General features: G+C 40.9%; 1 non-coding gene and 1 pseudogene across 1 annotated transcript; both read right to left on the bottom strand.

The window, feature by feature from the left end:
• Window positions 1-6,022: 6,022 nt before the first annotated feature.
• Window positions 6,023-6,205, bottom strand: LOC117463071 (U2 spliceosomal RNA). Its single transcript, XR_004553899.1, has one exon. It is a non-coding gene; the product is annotated as a U2 spliceosomal RNA (small nuclear RNA).
• Window positions 6,206-9,585: 3,380 nt separating this feature from the next.
• On the bottom strand, window positions 9,586-9,694 carry LOC117463046 (U2 spliceosomal RNA; annotated as a pseudogene).
• Window positions 9,695-10,669: the final 975 nt, after the last annotated feature.

Here is a 10,669-nt window from a genome sequence, read left to right as displayed (position 1 = left end):
ATGGTAGGCCGACATGTTAGAGGCACCGCAGGTCAAAAGGGGTACTCACCCCTCCCTAGTTCAGCTGTTGGCCCCAGGCGATGAGGTGTGCGGCCGATGTTCCAGGTTGGTTTGTCCCGGATCCCTCCTTTGTTCAGCCGCTGGGGCCAGAGGACAAGGTGTGCGACCAAAGCACCAACGAGGCCTGTCACGAATCTGCAAGAAATCAAAGACAAAACAACAACTCAATGATGCAAAACAAATACAGAATAATGTCCTCCCAGATGTAGACAAAAAACCAGAGCCACAACAGGCAAAAGTTTTCCATCCAAGGGGAGGTGATCGCTGTCTAAGCAAAAAGGCCGAGAAGCGATCAAAAAAAAAAAGCCCCACAAAATAAATGTATTATTATTATTATTAATATTTAAATGATACTTTTATAAATCCTCAGAGAAGAAGTCATTGTTCTAGTGATGGGAATTCCGGCTCTTCTTGGTGAGCCGGATCATTTGGCTCGGCTCACCAAGAAGAGCCGGCTCTTTCGGCTCCCAAAGGGCTCTTCAGATTACCACATATTATACCTTTTAATTAAATGAAATGTAGCCCTGTTTTGACTAATGATTTATATGTGTACACATATATCACTTAAATTATTCAAGACATCCTTTGTACTAAAGTATTCAAAAGTAAAAATTACATGTTTAATATAAATTATTTGCTGTGGCCAATTGTTTTCATTGCATTTACAGACCCGTGTAACTCTCTGATGCCACCCAATTAATGCATTGACTTGCTTGTAGAACCACGCTACACAAAACAAATGGCAACACCTATAAAAACTATTTAAAAAAAGGGGCTACTGTATCAACCTATATAAAGTATATAAATATAGTTTTTCTCCCTGCAGGAGAGGGGAGCGTGCTTTGAGATCAACTGCTAGGCTGCAGCGGGGGAGAAGAGGGGGACACAAAGAGATCTCCCTCCTCCGTGTTTTATTCTTATAGAAGTAAGAAGAGAAGTAATGAGGCAGAAACCCTCCTTTTTACGCAGCGGTCCAGACCAACCTGATCTGATCTCACCAGAATGCGTGACTCCACCACGACTCCTTAACACCACAATTCGTGGTGGAGTCACGAACTTTGTTACATTTGCGTGTCTGCACCACGCAAACAACCCCAATTTAAAGTGAATGAGGCTCCTTTGTTGTGGTGCACACACGCATTTATACAACGTCCTGCAGTGAGCTTTTATTCTATAAACGTTTTTAAAATCTACTTTATAGCTTGTAGTAACTCACGGGAGGCTTCTTTTATTTTATTTGTATTCATAATAATTTTTATTTTTCGTCAGAATGTATTATGGTGCATTAGTTACACAGTTTTGGTCTCAAAAAACAGTGCATTGTGTGTAATACAACTGTGATTTTTATTACATTAGTTAGTTTTTAAGGAAGGCCAGAGCTTCAGCTGTGTCAAATAGATTGTTCCCTTTAGTTAACGTTTTTTAAAAGAACATTATATTCCGATTTGATCATGTCCCCTTTATTGTATTACGGAGAGCAATGTGAGCATCCATTCCCATTGGATAACGGAGGATTTTACACCCGGAAGTAAGCATTCTCTTTACTGTCGATTGATTTTACAGTGATATCTGCATTACTGATCAACTTAAAAACACCAGATTATGCTTGTTGATTACACAACATTGATTGGTTTAAATTGTGTACAATGCTTTTGTAATTTCCCCCTTCGATTCGGAGAAACAAATATTTGTTCAGTTTAGGATGGCCGAAGACACTACACTACCCAGAATCCTCAGCTATCGTTTGGGACTACACCATGTGCTTTGCTTGACAAACCCCGTGGTTTGTCCTCAAGCTCTGTGATTGGATGTTGGATGTTGAAGTTTACGCTGAGCGACAAACAGCATTTTGAAATGAAATGAAACCCATCGACAGCACACTATTCAAAACAGGAATCGAACGTCTCCTACCCCCCCCCCCCCTTAGGTCACACAGGCTCCTCCAACAGTGCAACACAATAAAACAGATACACAGAAAAAATAGTGCAAGTCAATACAAAAAGAAAAATAGTAAAATAGTAAAAAGTGAAATAGTGCAATAAGAGTCTATACAAGGGATTGGAATATGTGATATATTAGACAAATCATTTCTAAGTAGCAGCCAGATGAATGTTATGGATGTTATTTCAAAGTTCAGGTGTTATGGCCTGTGGGATGAAACTGTCCCTGAGTCTGGTGGTTTTAGTCCGGATGTAAGATAAGATAAGATAAGATGGTACTTTATTGATCCCAATTTGGGACATTGTTTTTGTTGCAGCAGCATAAAAGGCATTTTACAATAAAACAAAACCACAAATAAATAAGAATAGAAAGAAAAGAAAAGAAAATAGAAAATATACGTGTTGAAATAGAAAACATACATGTAGATATTATATATGCAAATATACATATTCAAAAATATATGACAATGGAATATGGAATATCAAATATTGAACAGATTATATATGTGTACAATGTACAGCGAGGTTGTATTAGAGAAACTATGGAGCAGAGAGTTCTCTTCCAGCCAGAGGTGATTTGTTGTACAGAGTTATTGCAGTGGGCAGGAATGTGTTCCTGTATCGGTCCTTGTGACAGCGGAGCTGCAGCAGTCTGTTGGAGAAGGAGCTCCGTTGACTGTCCAGCTGCAGGTGGAGAGGATGGGTGGGTTATCCATCATGGACAACAGCCTGTTCAGTGTCCTCCTCTCCACCACAGCTTCAAAGGGGTCCAGCTTGATGCCGATGACAGACCCAGATTTCCTGATCAGTTTATTGATCCTGCTGGTGTCACCGGCTCTGATGCTGCCCCCCCCAGCAGACCGCAGCAAAGAAGAGTGCACTGGCCACAACAGACTAGAAGATTGTGGCTGGGGTGATGGGGGTCTTTTATAATCCTGAGGGCTTTCTTTAAGGTTAACCTGGTATTTTTACTCCACTACATTTATTTTAGTTACTTTACAGATTCTGATTAATGATGTGAAATATAAACAACCCTTAAAGCAGACTTTAGTTACACCTGAGTAAAATTCAGGGAAGGTGATTGTCAAGTGCCAACAATCAGGAGAGATATTTGATTGGAGGACTGGCTTATCTAAAGCCAGTTGAGTAGCACTTGAAATGTTTTTGCTCTATGAAGCCTGATGTACTTATATGATTCTGTTTTCTTCAAGGTTGTATTTTGTTGGTCGAACGCACTTATTGTAAGTCGCTTTGGATAAAAGCGTCAGCTAAATGCAATGTAATGTAATGTAATGATTGTTGGTGCTTGAGAAGACTAAATATGTATCTGCAGATCCCTATAAAGTATATACATTACTCGTTATTCTCTACAAAACTGTATATAATTGCTATTTTGGACATCCCTTTTCAAGGTTTCAATATTACTCTAAACGTGTAATAACGTGCTTTAACCAGTAGGTGGTTTGGGTTAAAAAGCTGTCAAGTTTACAGTGTTAACAAAATAAAATATACTGCTGTTTCTGGTTTAGTTTACGACGGATATATTTAGTTACTGTTTTGATATTTGTAACACAAAAGCGATGGAAAAACCCCACAGCAACACAGAAAAGATGGTCTTAACATGAACCAGCGGTTTAATAGTTAATAAAAAACAATAATATCAAAACAAATTATTACTACTAACTTTATTGTGAAATTAAAACAGAACGGTAAAAGAATAGTTTCCGGTCTATTCTGAGCCCGATCTCTGTAGATAAATACAAATACAGAGCTACGATAGATGTGTAATATTTAATGCAGCCAAACCATTTATTACAATGCATGCATGTGATGACTTTCAAAGAGTAAAGCAAGCACTGCTGAATAAAGTATGATTTATCTTTTACGAAACGTTTTTTTTTCATATGGAATGCAGTTGGAGGTCAACCAATCACAGAGCTTGAGGCAACGCGGAACAATAGCTGAGGATTCTGGGTAGTGTAGTGTCTTCGGCCATCCTGAACTGAACAAATCTTTGTTTCTCCGAATCGAAGGGGGAAATTACAAAAGCATTGTACACAATTTAAACCAATCAATGTTGTGTAATCAACAAGGATAATCTGGTGTTTTTTAGTCGATGAGTAGTGCAGATATCACTGTAAAATCAATCGACAGTAAAGAGTATACTTACTTCCGGGTGTAAAATCCTCCGTTATCCAATGGGAATGGATGCTCACATTGCTCTCCGTAATACAATAAAGGGGACATGATCAAATCGGAATATAATGTTCTTTTAAAAAACGTTAACTAAAGGGAACAATCTATTTGACACAGCTGAAGCTCTGGCCTTCCTTAAAAACTAACTAATGTAATACAAATCACAGTTGTATTACACACAATGCACTGTTTTTTGAGACCAAAAATTCGTAACTAATGCACCATAATACATTCTGACAAAAAATAAAAATAATTATGAATACAAATAAAATAAAAGAAGCCTCCCGCGAGTTACTACAAGCTATAAAGTAGATTTTAAAAACGTTTTATAGAATAAAAGCTCACTGCAGGACGTTGTAGAAATGCACAAAGGAGCCTCATTCACTTTACATTGGGGTTGTTTGCGTGGTGCAGACACGCAAATGTAACAAAGTTCGTGACTCCACCAGCATTGTGGTGTTAAGGAGTCGTGGTGGAGTCACGCATTCTGGTGAGATCAGGTTGGTCCAGACATAGACATCATAGCTACGGCGACACATATTCAGTTGCCAGTTACTTTTGGCATTAGGGCAGGGATATCTTTCAAGGTTTGACATAATGAATCGTGCTACTTTTAAAGCAAGCAACGATGTTTTCAAATCTGTAATCAAAAAGCTCCTCAAAAACACTATAGAAGCAGTTCCTGCCGTTGTTACGTTAGTTCAAACAGTAACAACGGACTACTTTTCTTAGCGGATGCATGTCAATTTAAATCAATACATACAACTATTTTTTAAATCAATAAAATCTTTTTCTAAATCCATAAAAGCATTTCAATTATTATTGGGAGTCATGTCGTTACTTTGTTGAGAATGTGGCCGTGTGTAATAAGCGGGATAATGTCCACATTGCACATTGCATAATGTGCCTTCATGCCGATCTAGATCCCTCCGCAAAAACAAAACAAAAAACGGCTCGTTCGCGGGCGAGAGCCGGCTCCCGTCGTTCACTAGGAAACGCCCCTATAGGAAACGCCTCCTTGCTGCGGTCTGCAGCCAGACTCTATTGCATGATGAAGCCTCAGATGAACCTTTTAGTGAACCGATTTGCTGGAAGCAGAAAGTGCTTTAGATCAGTTGAACCACAACGCTCATAATACCCATGGATGTATAATAAGAACCATATTACCCCTCCTGTACCCGGGCCGGTGACACGATGGAATTAAGAGAGCTCAGACCCTCTTATATAGAGGTCGGAACATGTTTTAAGTATAAATAAATAAAAGCATAAATAAAAGTAGGAATAAAAACAGGAATAAATAGCGTGCAGTGTTTTCAGATGAATTTAGTGTGTGTGTTGTGGCTCAGCTGGAAAGCAGTTGACTCATGGCCGCAGGGTCCCTGGTTCATGTCTTTGTTGTTGTTTATAAAAGCTACAGCTAAATGAGATAATGTAGTTAATAAATGTATTCTTTGATATGGTTTAGCCTTTCTCAGGCTACAACATGGTTAAGTTTACGAATATTATTAAGGAATACAAATCCCTCTTTGCAATGTTTACCAGCGTCCTTAGGCTTTTCAATCACAATCATTCAACTGGAATAAATACAATATTGTTAACATGAAAATATGATTTAATGTTCGTTGTGTAGAGTTATTCTAAGGCTTTACTCATTGGGAACTCGGTATGAGATGAGCACACTGTTGAGATGTCCAATCTGCCTGTTTTAGACACTTTGACCAACAGGGGGTTTGTGTTCAAATGAAGCCCATGATGAAGTCTCAGGAGATAAACCCTTTCGGAAATCTTCATCTCGCCATCACAATTATTTTGTCTTTTACAATGAGAGGGGGTGCACCGTTCCTGGAGGTACTGCAATACCAGGTCGATGCGTGGAGTGGACGGAGCAAGCCCCTATTCCATCTCCCTATTCCAAAAATCAATTTAATATATGGTCCCCGGGTAGGGGACGTATCAGATATTAAACTGATAAGAACAGATTTTTTTTTTTTTTTTTTGGGAAAAGTTTTATTTTCACTTAATTCATGTACTTTTCATATTTAAATCATTTTTTGTCACATCAGTGTATTTTGAGTTTTCATATAATAAATACATGTACACTTTAAGATCAGACCCATTTTCATAAAAAAAAAACATCGCATTTCATTAAAACATTTTGTATGCAAACAGTTTTCATTTAAAATCTTAAAAAGGGGGTACATTGGGTAAATTGTTGTCCAGGAGCGCACTGAGTCCCTATCAAGATTAAACCATCCCATTCCCATTTAACAGGTTGTTTCTCCCGGATCTTTGTCACGGGGCTCAGAGGAGACCCCCGGAGAGTCAGGCCTGCGCTGCTTTGACCTTTCCCGTGTGGCTCCGGCTCCTTCATCCGAATGAGCACAGAGGCGATTTTTCTTTGTGGCTGTGTCCTGGGCGTGCCGCGTCGCTGATTTTATTGTTGCCGCAGCCATCTGGATCACAGCCACGGGGGGGATCTGCATGTGCCTTCTTACCAGCAAGTTTCTGGAGGTCCATATGGCATCTTTAATGGCAGCTAGGGTGAGCCACTGCTTGGGAAAGTCCCTAGAACAGTCCTGTTTCTGGCTCACCCCATATAGTATGAGCTGTGCTGTGAGGTCCTCCCTTGCCGGCAAGCACGGGAATTTTAAGGAGCCGGCTTTTGCCCACTGGTCTCCGGCAGCGCTGCACTCCCAGAGCAGATGCCTCACCGTCTCAGGTGCGCCACAGCCTGGTCGGGGGCAAGTTGAGTTCGCCGCCATGCCCCGGGAGTGCATTACGGACCTGACTGGGAGGATCTCATGAGCCACCATCCATGACATATCCCGGAGTCTGTTTGTCAGAGTGGGATGGTTCACGTTGCACCAAACTGTTGAAGGCTCACCAAAGGCGAGACCGTGCACTGGACTCACTGGTTCTCGCTCCTGCACAACAGAGATAAGAGAGCGATGGTTAGTTAAAACATGCAAACCCTCCTGCTCAAGCTGGAGTTTCTTTAAAAACGTTCGAATGAAAGCATAAGGTGGTGGCAGGTTAAAAGACACTGGTACTTTGAGATCTATTGGTAAGATCTTTATCCTTCGTAGAAAACTTCCCATCCAGAATCTTGTCATTGCCGCCGTCTTTGGGTTTTTGGAGGGGGCTGTGGAAGCGTAGATGTGGAGTGATGTATATCTGCTTCCTAGAAACAAGTGGAGGTCTGGGACTCCTTTCCCCCCTTTCTCTTTTGGCTTTTTCATTTCTTTTCTTGTCATCCTTTCCCACTTGGAACCCCATAGGAAATAGAATATTGCCCGTTCTAATTCTTGGAGTACTCTCTTGGGTGGCATAAAAACGGAACTGATTAATAGAAGCAAAGGTAAAATCACTGCTTTGATGATTAAAACCTTTCCTTCCATGGTCAGTCTTCTAAGTCCCCAGTATCCTAGTCTCTGTCTGACTTTCCCTACCAGACTCGTCCAATTAGTTTTCCCTCCCCCTTCATTGTCAAATTTGATCCCCAGTATCTTTTGTTCGGTCTGGGTCACAGTCAAGGGGAGTCCTATCGTCTCAGTCCATGGTCCATAAAACTGGGCCTGCGTCTTGCTTACGTTCAATTTTGACCCAGAGGCCTGTCCAAACCAGTCAGTCAAGTCCAGCGTCCTGTTGACAGATAAAAGGTCAGTACATAGAAGGTTGATGTCGTCCATGTATAAGATACATTTAGTTTGAAGGCCTCCGCTTCCTGGAATATGTATCCCAGTGATTTGTTTGTCCCTTCTCAAGATCTGTGCAAGTGGTTCTATACAGATAATGTACAGGAGGGCTGATAAAGGACAACCCTGGCGGATACCACAGTTTATATTGACTGCTTTTGTTAGCTGCCCATTTACAATAAACTTGCTGGTAATGTCCCGATACAGCAGTGCCACCCAGTCTATAAACCTCTTCGGGAACCCCATTGTTTTTAGTACCTGGAAAAGGTACTGGTGTGAGACTCGGTCAAAGGCTTTCTCAAAGTCTAAATTTAGGACGACAAGCCGAAAGTTTCTATCTCTCGCAAGGCAGATAGTGTCTCGGATCAGTAGGAGGCTGTCTGTGATCTTCCTCCCTGGCACGGCACAGGCTTGATCCGGGTGAATCAGCTCTTCTAGGAACAGAGACATACGTGCTGCCAGGAGTTTACTATACAGTTTGCAATCAAGGTTTAAGAGTGTTATAGGTCTCCAATTTTTTAGGTCCATCTTATCCTTGTTTTTGTGTAAGAGTGTCACTATCCCTGATGTGAAACTGTCAGGAAGTCGGCCTAGTCTTTCAAACTCCATAAAAACATCAAGAAGATCAGGTGCTAGGATATCCCAAAAGGTCAAATAGAATTCAAAGGGAATCCCATCTTCCCCTGGCGATTTCCCTGCCTTGAAAGTTTTCAAGCATTCATTCAATTCTTCGATTTTAAAATCTTGGGTTAGGATAACATTTTCCTCCACTGTTTTTTCGATAAAAAGTAAGACTTCTGTCATTATTTCCTCATTTACAGTTTTTTTTCCTATAGAGGTCATTATAAAAAGTCTCAACAGTTTCTATTATGTCCTGTGTCGTTTCAGCTGTGGGCCCATTTTCAGTTTTCAGCCTAAAAATGCCCCCCCCTTTATTTATAATTTTTTTAAAGAAGAATCTGGTGCATTTTTCTCCTTCTTCTATTTCCCTCTCTTTACTTCTTAAAATTACACCTTTGCTTTTAAATTCCGCTAAAACTGACATTTCTGTTTTAATTTGTTTTATTTCTTCATTAAAATCCATCCCTTGTTGGTTTAATTTAAAGTATCGCTGGAGCCTTTTCTGCAGTCCCAGCATGCGTCTATTTTCTTTATGTTTATTTCTTTTACCTGCCTGTTTAAAGAAAGTCTGAGTCCTACTTTTCAACATTTCCCACCACTCTGCATGTGTATCAAAAGAGTCTTGAAGGGTCTGCCACTCGTTGTAGTGCTCCCTATACTGTCTAACTAAATCCCTGTCTTCTAGAAGGGAGCAGTTGAGCTTCCACAGGCCTCTTCCTGTTGTCACACTATGCGAGAGCGAGAGCGAGCAGGAGAGCATTGCATGATCAGAAAAGAAGACAGGTGTCAATCTAGCATCAGTTGGTGGGCTGTCTCGTGCTAAGATGTAATCAATACGAGAGGCTCTGGTGCCATCACTACTGAACCAGGTGAAACCCTCTTCCTTAGGATGCATGGCTTTAAAGCAGTCCGTTAGTTGAAAGTCTTTGCACATTTTCTGTAATAAGACTGATGTTTTATCAAGTGTAAAATCATTTCCTGTTCTTCTCCTGTCACTTTTGTTCAAGATACAGTTAAAGTCTCCACCTACAACTAAAGGGGCCCTACCTAGCATGTGGGGCTGCAGGTCTTCTAAAAGGTCGTACCTATCATTCTTGTCGTTAAAGCCATAAGTATTTAAAATGTTAAAACTGATAAGAACAGATACTACACTTGATCTTAGCCAAAAGGCCGAGAAGCGATACCTAGGAACAGTTGGAGGCGGGAGACTGATTCTCCGCACAGTCACCTTCACTCACGGTTTCAAGAAGAGGCAGATTTATTTTCTAGTTGTGGACTTTCAAATTCTAGCGCACTCGAGCTGGTTTCTGCAAGATTATATACCCCACCTTTAATCATAAACGCGTACATAACATAGTAATATTTCAAAATTCCTCTCTGAAGGAAGAAAGCATGTGTAACAGCTGGGTGGAGAGAAACAGAGCTCCAGTTCACTCTGGTGGAGAACTGCGTGAATGGCACGCTGTGTATACTACAGGTTACTCTTATCCAAGTCGAAGATACATTTTCAGGGGGGTATACTACGAAGCAGGATTTTCACTTAGCCGGCTAAATTCAGGGGAAACTCAGGCTTTCCGGTCCTACGAAGCTGGTTCTCTTTTTAGCAGGCTAGATCTCCATGGTAACTTATGCTTAGCGGCTAACCTGGTCGGGACCAGGGGCCTATACTACGAACCTGGTTCAACCTAACCTGGATATGTTTGGGTTAGCCGGTTGGCCTAATCCAAAACATACGCGCTCTCGCTAAACTGTCCTACGACGCTGGTTATCAAGTGGATCGCTCAAGCCAGCCGTGTCCTATCTAGTTAGGTGCGCGTTCACATGAAAGGGGTGGTATCTGGAGCATTCGACCAATCACAAACATGGAGAAGCGTACTGACAGCGCAGCGTCATACTTCCTGAATGAAAAGTGAACTTTAATACTAGTCAAAAATGAAGAAGTTAAACTTTAAACATCCATGACTTAAACACTTTATCCAGGATCAAAGCTACATAGCTGAACCTGCAAGGTGAATACAGCTGGAACAGAACAAGTGTTTGAATGCGTACATTAACAGGTTTATGATATCACTGCCCCGTCTCTAAAACACGATCTGACTTCAATTACATTTGTCTCGAGTGTTTCGTCAACTTAATGTGTTGCTTAAAATAATACTT

The sequence above is a fragment of the Pseudochaenichthys georgianus genome, chromosome 17, assembly GCF_902827115.2.
Source record: "Pseudochaenichthys georgianus chromosome 17, fPseGeo1.2, whole genome shotgun sequence".
NCBI classification, from domain to species: domain Eukaryota; kingdom Metazoa; phylum Chordata; class Actinopteri; order Perciformes; family Channichthyidae; genus Pseudochaenichthys; species Pseudochaenichthys georgianus.
The sequence above is the reverse complement of the archived record's forward strand: the minus strand, read 5'-3'. Positions and strand labels throughout refer to the sequence as shown.